The 21,240-nt window shown below is 44.9% G+C and overlaps 1 pseudogene; it reads left to right on the top strand.

Annotated features, from left to right (window-relative positions):
* The first annotated feature begins 15 nt into the window (after window positions 1–15).
* Window positions 16–4,298, top strand: LOC129533088 (WD repeat-containing protein 5-like; annotated as a pseudogene).
* The last annotated feature ends 16,942 nt before the right edge of the window (window positions 4,299–21,240 follow it).

The raw sequence follows: 21,240 nt of genomic DNA on the forward strand, positions 1-21,240 counted from the left end.
TTGCTGTGATGTAATCTTAAAATATCTTCGTAAGAATTTTCTTTTAACATAATTTTAAAATGCATTAAAAACATGGCATGGTGGCTCACACCTATAATCTCAACATTTTGGGAGGCCAAGGCGGGTGGATCACTTGAACCCAGGAGTTCGAGACCAGCCTGGGCAACATGATGAGACCTTATCTCTACAAAAAATTAGCCAGACGTGGTGGCACGCACCCGTAGTCCCAGCTATTCAGGCTGAGGTGAGAGAATCACTTGAACCTGGAAAGCAGAGGTTGCAATGAGCTGAGGTGGTGCCACTGCTCTCCAGCCTGGGCGCTACAACTGCTCTCCAGACTCTGTCTCAAAAAAAAAAACCCAAAAACTTCCAGAAGATTTTCCAACCCACTGTTAACATCATCATTACATTTCATTTATGAAAAATAAAAACTTCATTTATGTTACTGTGATGAAACAGTCAACATAGATTGAAACTCATCAGTTTAGCATTTCATTCAACTTTAGCATTCATTCAGCGTAGATTGAAACTCATCAGATTAGCATTTGTCCTTGTAATATTGGAATAATTTAGAAAGGCTTAAGAGTGAATGTTGGCCAGATGTGGTGGCTCATGCCTGTAATTCCAGCACTCTGAGAGGCCGAGGTGGGCAGATCACCTGAGGGTCGGGAGTTTGAGACCAGCCTGGCCAACCTGGTGAAACTCCATTGCTACTAAAAATAAAAAAATTAGCTAGGTGTGTTGGCAGGTGCCTGTAATCCCAGCTACTCAGGAGGCTGAGGCACGAGAATTACTTGAGCCTGTGAAGCAGAGATTGCAGTGAGGCGATATCGTGCCACTGTACTCCAGCCTGGGCAACAGAGTGAGACTGTCTCAAAAAAAAAAAGTAAATGTTGAGTTTTTACATTGGTGTGACTACTTCAGAACCTGCTAAATAGTTTTATGCTGATTACATTTAGTCCCTCTGAAAACGCCAAGGCCGTAATGCTGCCTAAGACATGGAAATAGAACCTAGAAATATTAACCCTTATTTGTATAGTAGCTTGCTAAATCCACATGCCCTATTCCTTTTATTTCTCACATCGGTTGTATTATATGATGATAAAGGCCTGAGAAAGGAATTTCCTTCCAAAATACTAATAACTCAGATTCATCTTTTGACTGAATCCTGCCTTTCTACTTTTTCTGCATATCTAAAAGGACACTTTTAGGTGGCCATGTTGTAAAATATGTAAAGTGGATAGCCAATTCTGTTTTGAATTCTTATAACGAGCCAGTATTATAAAAGTAATGCACATCCTTGCCAGGTGTGGTGGCTCACGCCTGTAATCCCACCACCTTGGGAGGCTGAGGCGGGTGAATCAGTTGAGCTCAGGAGTTTGAGACTAGCCTGGGCAACACAGTCAGACCCCCATCTCTACCAAAAATACAAAAAATTAGCTGGGTGTGGTGGCACATGCCTGTAATCTCAGCTATTTGGGAGGCTGAGGCAGGAGAATCACTTGAACCTGACAGGCAGAGGTTGCAGTGAGCTGAGATCACATCACTGTACTCCAGCCTGGGTGACGGAGACCGTGTCTCAAAAAAAATTTTTTTAAGTAATGCATGGGCCGGGCATGGTGGCTTAATGCCTGTAATTCCAGCGTTTTGGGAGGCCGAGGCAGGTGGATCACCTGAGGTCAGGAGTTCGAGACCAGCCTGAACAACATGGTGAAACACTGTCTCTACTAAAAATAAAAAAATTAGCCAAGTGTGGTGGTGCATATCTGTAATCCCAGCTACTCAGGAGGCTGAGACAGGAGAATCCTTGAACCTGGGAGGCAGAGGTTGCAGTGAGCTGAGATCACACCATTGCACTCCAGCCTGGACAATGAGTGAAACTCCTCCTCGCCAAAAAAAAAGAAAAAAAAAAAAGTAATGTATGTCTTTATAGATCCTAGTAAATTCTGGGATGCAAATTTAACCCTACCAACTTTCTTTCGTTTTGAGACAGTCTCACTCTGTCAGGCTAGAGTGCAGTGGCGCGATCTCAGCTCACTGCAACCTCTGCCTCCTGGGTTCAAGTGATCCTCCTGCGTCAGCCTCCCAAGTAGCTGGGATTACAGGCGCATACCATCACGCCCAGCTAATTTTTGTATTTTCAGTAGAGATGGGGTTTTACCGTGTTGTCCAGGCTGGTCTCGAACTCTAGGCCTCAAACGATCTGCCTGCCTTGGCCTCCCAAAATGTTGGGATTTGTGAGCCACCACCGGGCCTAACCGTACCAACTTAAAATAGAAACATCTCAAGCTACCTTATTTTACAGGAAAAAAATGGATTACTTTTCAGGCTAATTTTGTGACATTTCTAGATATTATCTAATAGTTAGGCCCTTTGCACAGTGTAGGCCAATGGCAGGTAAACATTTGTTAGCAGGAGAATCATTTGGTGAAATAAAATTCTCAGCAGGCGCGGTGGCTCACGCCTATAATCTCAACACTTTGGGAGGCCGTTGCGGGCGGATCACCTGATATCAGGAATTGACACCAGCCTGGCCAACATGGCAAAACCCCGTCTCTACTAAAAATATAAAAAATTAGCTGGGTGTGGTGGCACGTGCCTGTAGTCCCAGCTACTGAGGAGGCTGAGGCACAAGAATCGCTTGAATCCAGGAAGCAGAGATTGCGGTGAGCCGAAAATGCACCACTGCACTCCAGCACGGGGAACACAGTGAGACTCTTGTCTCAAAAAAAATAAATGAATAGTCCGCGCTCCCGCCCAGGGGGGGATGCGCTGACGGCCCGAGCGCCCGGCCCTCCGCAGCAGCCCGGCAGACTGCTTCTGTCACCAGGACCCTCGGTCCACGTCCCCTGTGCGGCCAGCGTCAGAGCCATGGCGATGGAGGAGAGGAAGCCCGAGACCGAGGCAACGAGAGCACAGCCGACCCCTTCGTCATCCACCACTCAGAGCAAGCCTACACCTGTGAAGCCAAACTATGCTCTCTAAAGTTCACCCTTGCTGGCCGCACCAAAGCAGTGTCCTCCGTGAAATTCAGCCCGAATGGAGAGTGGCTGGCAAGTTCATCTGCTGATAAACTCATTAAAATTTGGGGGACTCATATGATGGGAAATCTGAGAAAACCGTCTGGTCACAAGCTGGGAATATCTGATGCAGCCTGGTCGTCAGATTCTAACCTTTTTGTTTCCGCCTCAGATGACAAAACCTTGAAGATACGGGACGTGAGCTCGGGAAAGTGTCTGAAAACCCTGAAGGGACACAGTAATTACGTCTTTTGCTGTAACTTCAATCTCCAGTCCAGCCTTACTGTCTCAGGATCCTTTGATGAAAGTGTGAGGATATGGGTTGTGAAAACAGGGAAGTGCCACAAGACTGCTAGCTCACTCGGATCCAGTCTCGGCCATTCATTTTAATCGTGATGGATTCTTGATAGTTTCAAGTAGCTATGATGGTCTCTGTCACATCTGGGACACCGCCTCAGGCCAGTGCCTGAAAACGCTCACTGATTATGACAACCCCTGGTGTCTTTTGTGAAGCTCTCCCCGAAGGGCGGATAAAGCCTGGCTGCCACGCTGGACAACACTCAAGCTCTGGGACTACAGCAAGGGGAAGTGCCTGAAGACATACACTGGCCACAAGAACGAGAAATACTGCATATTTGCCAATTTCTCTGTTACTGGCGGGAAGTGGATTGTGTCTGGCTCTGAGGATAACCTTCTTTACATCTGGAACCTTCAGACAAAAGAGATTGTACAGAAATTACAAGGCCACACAGATGTTGTGATCTCAACAGCTTGTCACCCAACAGAAAACATCATCACCTCTGCCGCGCTAGAAAATGACAAAACAATTAAACTGTGGAAGAGTGACTGTTAAGTCCCTTTGCTCCCGCATGTGATAGACTGTCAGGAAGTTGACCCGGATTGGCAAGAAACATGATGTCTCGGAGGTGGTCCCCTGGGTCTGTGCCTGGGGGTCAGGACCGGGCCTGATTTGAGCCTCCTTTTTGAAGATGATTTGGCCGAGTGTGGACCACCAGAAAGTTCTAAGAGTTGCTGGTGACATTTCTTGCCAATTCTCTAACACTGTCTAGGGAAGAGTTCCTAGTCTGTTGTGTTCAAACAGAGTCAACAAAAATTTTTAAATTTTTGTTACAAAAGGGTGAAGTTCAATTTTAAAAATAAATAATAAATATAATAAAAATCTCATGGAACTTCAATGTAAAATAATTAAAATGGCATTTTATTAGCAGTGTATGTTAAAGTTTCAGATTTGTAACATTTAATCTGTAAATAAAAATAGTGAATAAGTAAAATGAAGCAATATGCAAAATTGGGATTTATGGATAACAGTTGCTGTCTTCAGCCTCAAGAGTCTACTTATTTGTTTTGGTTGCACAGTATTGAGAACAATTCTAATATAGCTAAATAATAGTAAATTTCAGTTAATAGCATAGCTTAAAAAGAAAAAAATAGTAAATAATTTTTTTAAATGGTAAAACACCTCATCTTGGAATGTCTGGATACTTTCCAGTTAAATTTAATACAGAAACTTGAAAGAGGAGTAGCAGGAGATGTTTTTGTTTTGTTTTGTTTTGTTTTGTTTAGTTTTGTTTTGTTTTGTTTTGTTTTGTTTTGTTTTGTTTTGTTTTGTTTTGTTTTTGAGACAGAGTCTCGCTCTGTCGCCCAGGCTGGAGTGCAGTCATGCGATGTGGGCTCGCTGCAACCTCCACCTCAATTGATTCTTGTGCCTCAGCCTCCTGAATAGCTGGGATTACAGGCACGCACCACCATGCCTGGCTAATTTTTGTGTTTTTAGTAGAGACAGAGTTTCACCATGTTGCCCAGGCTGGTCTGGAACTCCAGGACTCAAGTGATTCACTCATCTCGGCAACTCAAAGTGCTGGTATTACAGGCACGTGCCAACACTTCCAGCTAATTTTTTATATTTTTATTAGAGATGGGGTTTCACCATGTAGGCCAGGCTAGTCTCAAACTCCTGACCTGAAGTGATCCGCCAGCTTTGGCCTCCCAAAGTGCTGAGATTACAGGCACGAGCCACTGCGCGCAGCTGGGGCTGCTATTTTTGAATCTGCTTTTAAAGAGCAGGTGGTACCTTTCCCTTCCTCTTTTCCTTTTTCCTTGCTGGCTAGAATGAAAACATGATGCTTAGAGTGGGAGCAGCCATCCTGGAAATGAGATGGGAGACTTGTGTCAAGGACAGCAGAGCGACCAGATGAGGAAGGCTTGGGCCTTTTCCAGCCCTCGACCACCTACCTGGACTTTTGTGTGAGAGAGAAATACATTACTATTCTGCTTAACACACTATAATATTGGGTCCCTCTTGGAGCATCCAAGTTTATATTCTAATGCAATTTATAAATTATGTTTATTCTAATGCCCGTAAAATAAATGCGTATTAAAATTAAGAAAGATATATATGCACCTAAAATTATCTCCCATGTTACTAGCATTATCTAGTGAGTAGTGTCTCTTACATGTGTGTATTCAAGAAAAAGGAAGGGAAGAAGGGAGCAAGCTGTCACTGTATCCAACTTATCCTCTGCTTATACATATTATTTTGCAAGGCAAACACTAATGATATATTTCTTCCTGAGTTTTTGGTCTAAAACTTGAACACACTCCCAGTATGTGGTGATGATAACAGCTAGTTGGAGACCACATGCTCTGGAAAGCTAGGATAAGTCTCTAAAGAGTGACTAACAAAGTTCATGCCTTTTTTTTTTTTTTTGAGATGGAATCTCGCTCTGTCGCCCAGGCTAGAGGGCAGTGGTGCGATCTCAGCTCACTGCAAGCTCCGCCTCCTGGGTTCACGCCATTCTCCTGCCTCAGCCTCCCAAGTAGCTGGGACTACAGGTGCCCGCCACCATTCCTGGCTCATTTTTTTGTGTTTTTAGTAGAGACGGGGTTTCACTGTGTTAGCCAGGATGGTCTCGATCTCCTGACCTCATGATCTGCCCGTCTTGGCCTCCCAACATTCTGGGATTACAGGCATGAGCCACAGCACCTGGACTTTTTTTTTTTTTGAGATGGGATCTCACTCTGTTGCCCAGGCTGGAGTGCAGTGGCACAATCTTGGCTCACTGCAGCCTCAACCTCCCTGGCTCAAGTGATCCTCCCACCGCAGCCCCCCAAATAGCTGGGACTACAGGTCCCCACCACCACACCTTCCTATTTTTTTTTTTGTCATTTTGGCAGAGATGGGGTCTTGCCATGTTGCCCAGGTGGGTCTCAAACTCCTGAGCTCAAGCAATTCACCCACCATGGCCTCCCAAACTGCTCAGATTATAGGCATGAGCTACTGCACCTGGCCTTTTTTTGTTGTTTTTTTAAATAATGTGATAGCTGCGATTGTGCCACTGCACTCCAGCCTGGGCAAGTGAGACTCTATCTCAAAAAAGCACAAAAAATCGGCTGAGTGTGGTAGCTCATGCCTGTAATCCCAGCACTTTGGAAGGCTGAGGCGGGTGTATCATCTGAGGTTAGGACTTTGAGACCAGCTTGGCCAACATGGTGAAATCCCATCTCTACTAAAAATACAAAAATTAGCCAAGCATGGTGGCGGGCACCTGTAATCACAGTTACTCGGGAAGCTGAGGCAGGATAATTGCTGGAACCAGGAGGCAGGGGTTGTAGTGAGCCGAGATTGCACCATTGCACTCCAGCCTGGGCAACAAGAGTGTGAAGCTCTGTCAAAAACACACACACACACACACAATAAATAAATAAAATTTTTAAGTTAAAAAAAGAAAGTGACTACAAAAATAAAAAACACCTCAATGTTTCCTTTTACCATTTTAACCTTTTTTTTGAGACAGGATCTTGCTGCATCACCCAGGCTGGAGTGCAGTGGCACAAATCGGCTCATTGCAACCTTGATCTCCCAAGCTCAAGTGATCCTCCCACCTCAGCCTCCTGAGTAGCTGGGACTACAGACACATGCTACCACTCCTCACTAATTTTTTTTTATTATTTGTAGAGTCGGGATCTCACTATGTTGCCCAGACTGGTCTTGAACTCCTGGGCTCAAGTGATCCTCCCTTCTCGACCTCCCATAGTGAGGCAGAAATTAGAGAAAGAAGAAATAAAAACTAAAGAGAAAGACAAGTTTTCCTGTATTAGGCTGTCTCATCCCAAAAAGCAGTAACAGACACAGCCCAGGTGCAGGCAAGGTCCTGATAACACTATCTAAGAAGTCAGAACCCAAAAGGAATGTGCTCTGGAGGCTCTCCCAGCACTCCCCAACATAAGGATAAGAAAAACAAAATTCCTCTTTTAGCCCTTTACCCCCTCCCCATAAATATTTTGCAAGTTTTAGAAGTTCCTGTTTCTCCTTCAATGCAACTGCAAGGTCACAAGCTATGCTAGAGATTACGAGACCTGTCACTGTTTGATTAACTGTCTTTATTCTGCTTCTGTAAGCTTTCTTATAAAAATTGAGCCCTGTCTTTGTTCTGGCCTCAATTTTTTGGATGTGAATCCACTGAGCCAGCGTACACCTTAATAAAAATCCTCCTGTAACACCCATTTGGTCTCTTCGGTCCTCTGATTCCTGCAACATTTTGGTGAGCCAGCCGGGAGAGGAGATGACAGGTTTGCTGTCTCCTTTGCCTGTAGGGCTGGAGCCCCAGACTGGCGGGATACCTGTGACCCCAGGTGTGCCATCAGGAGAACTTCAACCCGGAGGGGAGATCAGCTCTCCTGCGACCCAGTGTCCCTTCCCTGACAGCGCAACGGAACCTAACGGATACAGGACGATTCCAGGGACAGTGCGCTTCAGGACCACGGTAAGGTACTGGGGCCCAAGGCAGGACCTGTCCCATAAGGAGGGAAGGGGAGCCTGATCACCTTCCAGGGTGCAACTAGTAGTCCGACACAGGATGAGAGAATGGCTCGTAAATGTTGGGGAAACTTACACCCTAACCAACCCAGGACGCAAGAGTGTCAGGGAAGCAATTGGTCGTGTATTTAGGGTAGTAACTGGGGTCGGAGGACAGCCAGGACACCTCGACCAATTCCCCTATATCTACTCATGGCCACACTCAGGTTATGCAAATGCCTCTCAGGGAAACAAGAGGACCCCCCTCTATTATAATGAACAAGGTCAAATCCAGGGAAGGGAATGAACCTTCATTTACCAGCCTTTTTCAACCACTGATCTCCTAAACTGGAAGCACCATACCCCTTCCTGCACAGAGAAACCTCAGGCCTTTATAGATCTGGTGCAGTCCATCTTCCTAACACACAATCCAACTTGGCCAGATGTCAAACAGCTCCTCCTGATGCTGTTTAATACTGAGGAGCACCGGAGGATAACTCAGGCAGCCCTCTACTGGCTTGAAGCAAATGTACCAGCAGGCACAGTGAATGCTCAGGCATATGCTCAAGGCCACCTCCCAGAAGCAGACCCACACGAGGACCCAAATGATGTAACCCAGTTTCAGCACCTGCAGAGGTACCAAGAGGCAATCCTGCAAAGGCTGAGAAATGGTGGGAAAAAGGCAATCAACATAGGGAAAATCTCAGAGATGCTCCAGGGAGCAGATGAAAGCCCTAGCCAGTTTTATGAAAGACTGTATGAGGCATTCTGGCTTTATACTCCATTTGACCCTGAAGCAGCTGAAAATCAGCACACGGTGAACACGGCATTTGTAGGACAAGCCCAGGGTGACATCAAACAGAAGCTGCAGAAGTTAGAAGGGTTTACAGGCATGAATGCCACCCAGCTTATAGAGGTGGCCACTGAGGTGTATGTTAACCGTGACCAAGAGGCAAAGAAGGAAGCAGAACAGAGGCTTGAGAAAAAGGCCGATCTGTTAGCGGCAGCCCTCGTAGAAAGGGAAACTAGTATTGTAAGAGGATGTGGACGTGGACATGGATGTGGAAGAGGTCAAGTTAGGCAGAGATCTGAGAGCCGGCCGAGGCTAGAGAGAGATCAATGTACATGATGCAAAAAGAAGGGACACTGGAAGGATGAATGTCCAGAAGGTAATGAGGAGAGTAGTCAGGGCCATGGTATGAAGAGGCCATCTGCCAAGGGCTGCCGCACCCTGGGGGAACTAGATACTGATCTAATCAGGCTGGCAGGGGCTGAAGGATATGAAGACTGGGACAGACTGGGCTCCTTCTCTTTAGGCCCGCAGGAACCAATAGTCACATTAGAAGTTGCGGGCCAGCTAATGGACTTTATGGTAGACACTGGGGCTGAACACTCAGTAGTGACCTGACCTATAGGGCCACTAATCACGAACCATACAACTATTGTAGGAGCCACTAGAGTCTCAGAGAAAAGGCCTGTCAGTCAAGGAGGTGTGTTATAGGAGGACGAGAGGTCCAACATGAATTCCTATACCTCCCAAATTGTCCAGTTCCTTTGCTGGGAAGAGACCTACTCCAAAAATTCCAAGTACAGATTGCTTTTGGGCCACAAGGAAATATGACTTTGAGCCTAACTGAGCTGAAGGCCATGATGTTAACCCTTACTGTCCCATAGACTGAGGACTGGAGGCTATATGCAAAAAAGACTCCAGAACTGGGAGTAAATGAAATGTATCAGTTACTTACTAAAATTCCTGGAGTATAGGCTGAAGATAACTCACCAGGGCTGGCTGTAAATCAGGCACTGGTAGTAGTAGGGTCAGAACCAGGAGGCCCCCTTCATTGCTGTGTAAGTATAGTAGATAAGGTGTTCTCAAGCCAGAGAGATCTTACAGACCAACCCCTCGGGGCCCCAGATGTTGAATACTTTACAGATAGAAGCAGTTTTGTACTGGAAGGGATCTGACGAGCCGGGTATGCAGTAGTAACATTAAACTCAGCAGCAGAGGTACAGTCTCTGCCCACCGGAACATCAGCCCAAAAGGCAGAACTAATAGCCCTGACAAGAGCCCTTTTGCTAGCAAAAGACAAAAAAGTCAATGTCTGGCCAGTCATGGTGGATCATGCCTGTAATCCCAGCACTTTGGGAGGCTGAGGCGAGCGGATCACGAGGTCAGGAGATCGAGACCATCCTGGCTAACACAGTGAAACCCCGTCTCTACTAAAAATACAAAAACTTAGCTGGGTGTTGTGGCGGACGCCTGTAGTCCCAGCTACTCGGGAGGCTGAGGCAGGAGAATGGTGTGAACCCGGGAGGTGGAGGTTGCAGTGAGCCGAGATGGCGCCACTGCACTCCAGCCTGGGTGACACAGCGAGCTCCGTCTAAAAAAAAAAAAAAATAGTCAATGTCTACATGGATTATAAGTATGCCTTTGCTACATTACATGTTCATGGAGCTATATATAAAGAAAGAAGACTTTTAACTGCAGAGGGCAAAGAAAGTACAAAGAAGAAATTATACAGCTCTTAAATGCTATATGGGCTGCTCCAAAGAAAGTAGCCGTTATGCATTGCAAAGGGCACCAAAAGGCAGGAACACTAGAGGCCAAAGGAAACAGAAAAGCAGACAGGGAGGCAAAACAGGCAGCAATGACTACCCCGCACTGTAAAGAGGAGATCCTAGCTTTGCCTCTCCTCCCAGAGCCTCCCCTGCCAGAGGTCCCAAATTATTCTCCAAATGAAACGGGCCTAATTTGCCCAAGAGGCCAGAAATTACATTGAAGGAGGATGGTGGAAATTCTCAGATGGGAGGCTAGCCATTCCTGAAATGGTAGCCCCTAAGTTTGTAAAAACAATTCCATCAAATAACTCATATTTTTTAAAATTGGCATTAGAGACACTACTTAGACGCCATTTCTGTGTGCCACGACTCACTGCCATTGCCCGAGCCATTTGTGAACAATGTCTAACTTGTGTTCAGAACAACCCTCGGCAGGGGCCTACCCAGCCCCCAGGAATTCAAGAAATAGAGGCCACACCTTGCGAAAACTTGCTTCTGGACTTTACCGAGCTGCCCCAAGCAGGAGGCTATCAGTACATGTTGGTGTTCATCTGCACCTTCTCAGGGTAGGTTGAGGCTTTCCCCACCCGGACAGAAAAGGCGCAGGAAGTAACTAAAGTACCAGTAAGAGACATTATTCCCAGATTTAGAATGCCTCTAACTCTAGGGTCAGACAATGGACTGGCATTTGTAGCTGAAATAGTTCAAGATCTAACACGGCTGTTAAAAATAAAATGGAAATTACACATGGCCTACCAGTCACAAAGCTCAGGAAAAGTGGAGTGCGTGAACCGGATGGACACTCAAGCAGCTGCTGAAGAAATATTGCCAGGAGACTTATCTGAGATTAGATCAAGTCTTGTCCATGGTCCTCCTCTGAGTCAGGCGCACCCCCACTAAACAAACTGTGTATTCGCCCTGTGAGATTTTGTTTAGCCGGCCACCCCTAATCATAGGTCAAGTTAGAGGTGATCTCCGTGAGCTAGGAAAACTAACTTTGAGAAAGCAAATGCAGGCTTAGGGATAGCCACGTAAACAGTTCATAGCTGGGTACGTGAAAGATTACCTGTTGAGTCTAACAGACCCAGCACACCCATTTAAACCTGGGGACTTTGTTTAGGTTAAAAAAATGGAATCCAACCACTTTGGGACCCATAAGAGATAGGCCCCATAGTGTAATCTTGTCCACTCCCACTGCTGTTAAAGTTGCAAGAATCGTGCCTAAGATCCACCACAGTCTGCTGAAACCGGCGGCCCAAGACCAGTAGATCAGCCACCAGGACCCAGACCACCCGACCCGACCCATCCTGCGACAAAACTAAGCTGCCAGTAGAGACAGCAGCCCTGCTCTGGTCACTCCAGAAGCTGACCAGTCTGCACATGGTGGAAGCTTGTAGAAACAACAGCCCTGCTCTAGTCACCCCAAAAGCTGACTAGTCTATGCACAGCTGAAGCTTGAAGAATCATCATCAGGGAAGTAAATGTAGCCAGAGATCTTAAGCCCAATAACTTTCTGTATAATATTAATTGTTTTGCTGGCCAGGCATGGTGGCTCACGCCTGTAATCCCAGCACTTTGGGAGGCTGAGGCAGGCAGATCAAGACGTCAGGAGATCGAGACCATCCTAGCTAACATGGTGAAACCCCGTCTCTTCTAAAAATACAAAAAATTAGCCGGGTGTGGTGGCGGGCGCCTGTAATCCCAGCTACTCCGGAGGCTGAGGCAGGAGAATGGCGTAAACCTGGGAGGCGGAGCTTGCAGTGAGCCGAGATCGCGCCACTGCACTCCAGCCTGGGCGAGAGAGTGAGACTCCGTCTGAAAAAAAAGAGAAAGACCAATAGAGGAATCCCTCACTGCATGCATACCACATGGTTAAGAAACACAATAGGTAAGACTTTATTATACTATACATATTATGAGTGAATAGGAAGCCATCTGGGGACTTGCATGCACAACCAGACAACCTATTCAGGCTGTGACCCAAGAGATGGCCGGCCTTCTATATGCTATAATCCCAAGCTCATACCTGAAACCCAAACCTGAAAACCAAAAGAGTCCCCAGACTCCTTCTTCAGAGGTTGGTTTTCGTCTTTTGGTGAATTTAAAACATGAACAGAAGTGGTGCTGGCTATGTTAAGTGGTTGCTTAATACTCCCTTGCCTCTTACCCCTCCTTGTCAGAAGCATTCAATCGACTTAGTAGACAAAACAACCACCACTCGACTAATGGCTCTAACTAAGTACCAGCCATTGCCAACTGAAGAAAATTATGCTGCCATGAAGAATTAAATAATAGTGATGCTTTCTATTAAACTTCATTTATAAAAAGCATTAAAGGGGGGAATGAGGCAGAAATTAGAGAAAGAAGAAATAAAAACTAAAAGAGAAAAACAAGTTTTCCTGTATTAGGCTGTCTCATCCCAAAAAGCAGTAACAGACACAGCCCAGGCCAAGACAAGGTCCTGATAACACTATGTAAGAAGTCAGGACCTAGTAGTGCTAGAATTATAGTCATGAACCACCACGCCCAGCCCACTTTAACCATGTTGAAGTGTACAATTCAGTGGCATTAAGTACATTCCCAATGTTATGTAACCATCAGTGTCTCTATTTTGACAAGTGAATGAAGCCCAAGCTCAGTGTAGAGTTCAAGGCCTTCCACAATTTGTCCTTGATCTAACCTTCCAGTCTTCTCCAGCTATTCCTCCTCCTACTCCCTTCAACTCCAGAAAAAAAGACAGCTTGCTTTCCCTAAAAGCAGCCTGAATCTTCCTGCTTCCATCTTTTTCTTCCCATTGCTTCTGCCATGGACCTGCCAATTCAAACCCACCCTTCCCCTACTAAGATCATGTCTCTTTATTAAGATCCACCTCAAATGCCACCCTCCTTCTGGGAAGCCTTCCTGTTTTCCTCAGCTGGAGTAATCTTTATCTCTGTGTCCACACAGCATTTTTTAAAATCACTTATGGCTATTTTCTTGGTTGGGCCAGTTATTTGTGTACCTGCCTCTCTTAAGATCTCTCTCATTCATCTGCGCCCTCTGTTAGCATCTCACAGTATCTGCATTATAATAGGTGCACAGACACCTAATTTGAAATATTATTCTTTTTTGAGATGGAGTTTTGCTCTTGTCCAGGCTGGAGTGCAGTGGCACGATCTTGGCTCACTGCAACCTCCACCTCCCGGGTTCAAGCAATTCTCTAGCCTCAGCCTCCCAAGAAGCTGGGATTACAGGCACATGCCACCACGCCTGGCTAATTTTTGTATTTTTAATAGAGACATGGTTTCACCATGTAGGCCAGGATGGTCTCGAACTCCTGACCTCAGGTCATCCACCCGTCTCAGCCTCCCAAAGTGCTGGGATTACAGGCATGAGCCACTGCGCCCGGCCCTAATTTGACATATTCTAAGTAGAGTTACTTAAAGGTGAGTACAAATGAGCTTACTTTACACATTACAATTAGACCTTACCTTCACCCGCTGAGTTGTCTTACTGAACCCTCCTCCATGTCCCCTATCCCATACCTCCCGTAGGACCTCAGACCCTTTCTGGGTGTCCCCAGGAGGTTGGAGGCCATGTGTTCACTTCCATTTCAGCTGCTGTTCAAGCAATTTTGCTTTAGCAACTTTCTGATTACTTACTCATTTATTTATTTTTTGAGATAGAGTCTTGCTCTGTTGCCCAGGCTGGAGTGCAGTGGCGTGATCTCAGCTCACTGCAACCTCTGCCTCCCAGTTCAAATGATTCTCCTGCCTCAGACTCCCTGAGTAACTGGGATTGCAAGTGCCTGCCACCACCCCCAGCTAATTTTTTTTTTTTTTGAAATGGAGTCTCACTTTGTTGCCCAGGCTGGAGTACAATGGCGCAATCTCACTTCAACCTCCGCCTCCCTGGTTCAAGCCATTCTCCTGCCTCAGCCTCCTGAGTATCTGGGATTACAGGCACCTGCCACCATGCCCAGCTAATTTTTGTATATTTAGTAGAGACAGGCTTTTACCCTGTTGGCCAGGCTGGTCTCAAACTCCTGACCTCAGGTGATCCTCCCATCTTGGCCTCCCAAAGTGCTGGGATTACAGGCGTGAGCTACCACACCTGGCCAATTTTTGTATTTTTTTAATAGAGACAGGGTTTCACCATGTTGGCCAGGCTGGTCTCGAACTCCTGACATCTAGTGATCCTCCAGCCTCAGACTTCCATACTACTGAGATTACAGGTGTGACCACCACACCCAGTGCAACCTTCTGATTCTTTCCTTGAGATGCTATTTCATTATTCTGTCTAAAGCCATTGGTGCTTGTTCTCTTTTCTTCTTCTTCTTTTTTTTTTTTTCTGAGACAGTCTCACTCTGTTGCCCAGGCTGGAGTGCAAGGGTGTGATCTTGGCTCACTGCAGCCTCTGCCTCCTGGGTTCAAGTGATTCTCCCTCCTCAGCGTCCCAAGTAGCTGGGATTACAGGCGCCCGCCACTATGCCCAGCTAATTTTTGTTTTTGCTTTTGTTTCAAGATTGAGTTTCGCACTTGCTGCCCAGGCTGGAGTGCAATGGCGCAATATCGGCTCACTGCAACCTCTGCCTCCCGAGTTCAAGTGATTTTCCTGCCTCAGCCTCCCCAAGTAGCTGGGATTACAGGTGCCCACTACTATGCCCAGATAATTTTTGTATTTTTAGTAGAGATGGGATTTCACTATGTAGGCCAGGCTGGTCTCGAACTCCCGACCTCAGGTGATCCCCCTGCCTCGGCCTCCCAAAGTGCTGGGATTACAGGCGTGAGCCACTGTGACTGGCCGTTCCTCTTAATAATGATCATAATGCAATACCTCTAAAAGTAGGGTATTTTCAGCTTCAAATAAGAAATGTCCTATTCAATCTTGTCATTAAGAAGGACATTTATATCACCAAACAGGAAGTGGGCTTCAAGGTTCATTGATTCAGGGACTCAACAAAGTAATCGAGGATCTAGGTTTTTCCTTCTATTATCTCTGCCATCTTTGGTGTTGGCTTCACCCTAGTCTGGTAGGATGGTGGCTGTGGCTGTCACAACCAAATACCTGTTATCCAGGGATCATATCCAGCCACAACATCCAGAAGGAGAAGAGAGGGCAACTTTCCTTGTAGCTGTTTCAGGAATGTGTCCCAGGAGCCTTACTAACAAACTACCCCTCAATTCTCAATCGCCAGCATTGGTCACAAGGTTGTTTCTGAAGCAATCATTGGCAAGAAAAATCATTGGCAAGGGAAATTTGTAAACAAAAGTAAGATGGACCATCCTTGGATCTGAAGGTGAGGTAAGCAGGTGGGGATGAACATCTGAATACTGGGGCTCTGTTAGGAAGGAAGAAGGGGGAATGGATCCTCTGGATGGGCAACCAACAAAGTCCCCCTAACATTTCTGGAGTGTTTCCTGTGTACCACGCCCTGTGCCAAGTGTTTTACACTCTTATCTGATGTGATCCTCACAAACAGCCTTCTGAAGTGTACTGTATTATCCTTGCTTTATATATGAAGAAATTGACTTAAGAAAGTTGACTTATCTGGGCCAAGGTCCCATTTCTACTAAGTGGTAAAAGCAAGATTCAAACTTGATCAAAAACTGGAAGCTACCATTGTTATAATAATTGATTCAGACAGGAATCATTAGTAGATGCTAAAACTAGTGGATGAAAGTTTAAAGCAGTAACAATCTTTTTGTTTGTTTGTTTTGTTTTGTTTTGTTTGAGATAGAGTCTCGCTCTGTCGCCCAGGCTGGAGTGCAGTGGCACAATCTCTGCTCACTGCAGCCTCAGCCCCCGGGTTCAAGCAATTCTCTTGCCTCAGCCTCCTGAGTAGCTGTGATTACAGGCGCCAGCCACCACGCCCAGCTAATTTTTGTATTTGTAGTAGAGATGGGGTTTCACCATGTTGGCCAGGCTGATCTCGAACTCTCCTGACCTCAGGTGATCCACCCACCTTGGCCTCCCAAAGTGCTGGGATTACAGGCATGAGCCACGGCTCCTGGCCTGTTTTGTTTTTTAGACACAGTTTCACTCTGTCGCCCAGGCTGGAGTACAGTGGTGAGATCTCAGCTCACTGCAACCTCCACCTCAAACAATCCTCCCATCTCAGCCTCCCAAATAGTTGGGACCACAGGCATGCACCACCACACCTGGCTAATTTTTGTATTTTTGGTAGAGATGGGGTTTTGCCAGATTGCTTAAGCAATCTTCCTGCCTTGACTTCCCAAAGTGCTGGGATTACAGGTGTTAGCCACTGCACCTGCCCTATTTCCTTATTTTTTAGGAAATAAAACTCCAATAGCCAACCTCCAAGATGGCTCCCAGTGATTATCACCTCCTGATATCCATGTCTCTTCAGACAGTGAATAGAGCTATCTGGTTAAACAACAGGATATTGTAGAAATGATGGGGTATGATTTCTGAGGCTAGATAATGAAAGACATTGGAGGTTCTGTCTTGTCCTCTATTGGTTTTTTCACTCTTGAAGATGCCAACTTGCTGTGCTGTGTCATGAGGATATTCAAGCAGCGCTATGAGGAGATCCAGTTGGCAAAGAACTGAGGCCTCCTGTCAACAGCCAGCACTAACTTGATAGTCATATGAGCAAGCCATCTTGGAAGACAATCTTCCAGCCCCAGTCAAGCCTTTTGATGACCAAAGCCCTGGTTGACATTTTGATTACAACCAGACTTTGACCCAGAACCATTTGGCTAAGCTGTTCCTGAATTCCTGACCCACAGAAACTGAGATAACCCTGAAGTATTTAGGGGAAAAGGGCATCATGTCTCCAACTTACTCTCTTTTTTTTTTTTTTTTTTTTTGAGACAGAGTCTTGCTCTGTCACCCAGGCTAGAATGCAGTGGCACAATCTCAGCTCACTGCAACCTCTGCCTCACGGGTTTGAACGATTCTCCTGCCTCAGTTTCCCAAGTAGCTGGGACTACAGGTGCGCACCACCATGCCCGGCTAATTTTTTGTATTTTTAGTAAAGATGAGGTTTCACCATGTTGTCCAGGTTGGTCTCAAACTCCTGACCTTAGCCTCCCAAAGTGCTGGGATTACAGGGATGAGCCACCGCACCTGGCCTTGCAACTTAATCTGAAATCATTCAGGAAAAAAATTTATATAAATATAAATTTTATGTGTGATGTATACAGGAAGGATAAAACAAAGCAAATATAATATTAATATTTACTGAATAAGAAGGGTATACAGCATTTTTGTACCATTCTTTCAACTTTTCTGTAAATCTAAAATTATGTCAGAATTTAGGGTTTTCTTTTTTTAAAAACTAGCAACCTTTGATCTAGATCTACCCTTCATAGATATTTTGGTGTGTGTAGTGTAAAAATTTGTTTTTAAACATCGTGGCAACACTTATAAATTGAGAGATTTTATACAAAAATCCAGATTTTTACAAAAATTAGTCGGGCATGGTGGTGGGTGCCTGTAATCTCAGCTACTCAGGAGGATGAAGCAGGAGAATAGCTTGAACCTGCGAGGTGAAGGTTGCAGTGAGCCAAGATTGCACCACTGCACTCCAGCCTGGGCGACAGACATTCCATCTCAAAAAACAAAAACCAAAAAACACCACACCACCAAATCCAGATTTTTAGCTTTTTCTTGAGAAATAGGAAGATAAGGCACCAGTGACAAGTACTGCATAACAAAGTATTGGCTTAAGTCTGCATGACAAGTATTGGCCTGACGCCTGGTTAATTCTTTGCATTTGAGAAGAATGACTTTTACCTGGGCACCTTTATATATCCAGAGAAGCAGAATGACTAATATTAAAAGCTGGAGAGAAAAGTCACATAGTCTGTCCTGAATTCTGGTTCTGCCACTTATTAAGGTGTGACCCTGAGCAAGCTGCTAAATCTTCCGAGCCTTCTGCCTGTAGTCTGAATCACAGGATCAGAACTTACCTCAAAAGACTTAAATGAGTCCTAGAATAACATGGGGAAGTAAAAAATGAAATGAAATAAAGACTTACGTGAGGAACAGATGAGAAAATGCACCTAAAGGACTTTACATAGTGCCTGTCCAAAATGTTCAGTGTTAATTACTGTCCTTCTAGTGATTCCAGAGCCTACACGTGGTTCTGGTGCAGTGGGACCAGCTTGTTATGGTGCTAACAGGAGTGCTCATTGCCTGCCAGTCACTGTGACAATAAGATCTTTGTGTAAACATTCATCTCATGTAATCTTTGTAACAATTCTTCGAGTTAGAGATGGATTATCTGTTTTACAGATGGGAAAAATGAGGCTTTCAGGTAGCTTAGCCAAGAAGTCTTAAGTGGAATTGTAGGAGAGAAAATTGTAGGAGAGAGATTTTGTTCATCCTTTTGTATCTATGTGAATGTCTTTTTACCATGTCCATATATTATTTTCAATTTTTTTTTTTTTTTTTTTTTTTTTTTTTGAGAAGGAGTTTCACTCTTGTTGCCCAGGCTGGAGTGCAATGGCATGATCTCGGCTCACCGTAATCTCCACCTCCCGGGTTCAAGCAATTCTCCTGCCTCAGCCACCTGAGTAGCTGGGATTACAGGCATGCACCACTACACCTGGCTAATTTTGTATTTTTAGTAGAGACGAGGTTTCTCCACGTTGGTCAGGCTGGTCTCGAACTCCCAACCTCAGGTGATCCGCCCACCTCAGCCTCCCAAAGTGCTGGGATTACAGGCATGAGCCACAGCGCCCAGCCTATTATTTTCAATTTTAAGTACAGTTAGTAATCTTACCAATATTCCTCTGCCCTACCAAAAATATATTAGCTAATAAAAAATTGAAACTTTTCCTGGTGGTAGGGATCAGGTATAAAAATTTAAATATATATATTTTTAAAAACTGAAAGTTTGTATCATTAAAAAAACAACAATTGTCTTTAACTGGTTGAGGAGAGAAAAAAAGACTAACCACCTTCTTTCAACTTTTCACATGAAGGTCTCAAATTGCTGTTAAGTTACATGCCTAATTACTGAGTTTTTCCTCCCATTTCAAACAGCAAGTTTATCTGGCTCTATGAGCCCTCTTTTGCCCATTTTCCTCCATTTACCAGTAACTTCTTTTTCTTTTTTTTTGAGACAGGGTCTCACTCTGTCATCCAGACTAGAGTGCAGTGGTACAATCTCGGCTCACTGCAGCCTTGACATCCTGGGCTCAAGTGATCCTCCCACCTCAGCCTCCCAGTTAGCTTGGACTACTGGCACGCACCACCACTCATGGCTAATTTTTTGTATTTTTTTAGAGACGAGGTTTCGCCATGTTGCCCAGGCTGGTCTTGAACTCCTGAGCTCAAGCGATCCACCCACCTTGACCTCTCAAAGTGCCGGGATTACAGGCATGAGCCACCACACCCGGCCAGTAATTATATCTTACAATAATTGTTTACGTATCAGTTCCAGGCATTGAAACATCTTGCAATTTAAAACAAGTACCTATTTCTTTCTTTTCTTTTTCTTTTTTTTTTTTTCTGAGACAGTTTCGCTCTTATTGCCCAGGCTGGAGTGCAATGGCGCCATCTTGGCTCACTGCAACCTCCGCTCCCAGGTTCAAGTTGTTCTCCTGACTCAGCCTCCTGAGTAGCTGGGATTACAGGCGCGTGCCACTACACCTTGCTAATTTTTTTGTATTTTTAGTAGAGACAGGGTTTCACCATGTTGGCCAGGCTGGTCTCGAACTCCTAACCTCAGGTGATCCCCCACCTCAGCCTCCCAAAGTGTTGGGATTACAAGCATGAGCCACTGCACCCGGCACAAGTACCTATTTCTTTTTTTCTTCTTTTTGGAGCTCTTTCAAAGGATTTATTTGCTACAGAATTGCTTCAGTCCACCAATGAGATGAACTCAGGACTTCTTTGTTCAAAAGGATTTTGCTTATTGCTGTGTTTTTACAAATTCAGCAACATCCAAATAGCAATTCTTAGGCTGGGCACGGTGGCTTGAACCCCAGGAGGCAGAGGTTGCAGTGAGCTGAGATCGTGCCACTGCACTCCAGCCTGGCCAATAAAACAAGACTCTGTCTCAAAAAAAAAAGAACAACAAAAAAAAAAGAACAATTTTTTGCCAGCATTTGGCATATCTAGACAAGAGTAGAAAAAGTTTGAATCTATAGCATTAGATGTCTAAAAATAGAAAAAAAAAACCATTTAAAAGTTTAAAAATTCCTCATTTGGACAGGACAAGTGCCTAATTCTATCTGCTTTAGCATACATCTTCATACATCTTTGGACTTACAATGCCGTTACTAGAATATAAAATTACTAAGCAGAATACAAGAATATTTTCAAGCAGAAATGTAAAGCAAATTCTAATTAATAAACTCATCCTCACTTCAAAGTCTTATGAGTAAAGGCTCACCTTATGTTCGAACTCTAGTATTTGTCTCTTTCAGAGGTATGCAGACTTTCTTAAAGGACCAGGTAGGAAATATTTTAGGCTTTGCCAGCCAAGAGGTAAAGTTGAGGATATTATGTAGGGATTTGTATAACCATTCAAAATGTTTGTGCTTTGTTTGTTTGTAGAAACGGGGTCTTACTTATTGCCTAGGCAGTAAGTTGCCCAGGCTGGTCTCAAACTGGCCTTAAGTGATCCTCCCTCTTTGGCCTCCCAAAGTGGTGGGATTACATGCATGAGCCACCATGCCTGGTCAAACCATTTAACATGTGACCATGTAAAAATGTAACAACCATTCTTAGCTCACTCACGGCTGGCCAGATTTGACCCAGGGGCTACAGTTTGCCAATGTTTATTTGCTAAATTCCCTCCCTTTGTTGCATCATTTGAGAGAATGATATAATACCATTTTCTCTAAAAAGTGAGGTGTCATTTTTTTCCCATCTAATGTCAGGCTGTCA

The sequence above is a fragment of the Gorilla gorilla genome, chromosome 3, assembly GCF_029281585.2.
Source record: "Gorilla gorilla gorilla isolate KB3781 chromosome 3, NHGRI_mGorGor1-v2.1_pri, whole genome shotgun sequence".
Classification (NCBI taxonomy): domain Eukaryota; kingdom Metazoa; phylum Chordata; class Mammalia; order Primates; family Hominidae; genus Gorilla; species Gorilla gorilla.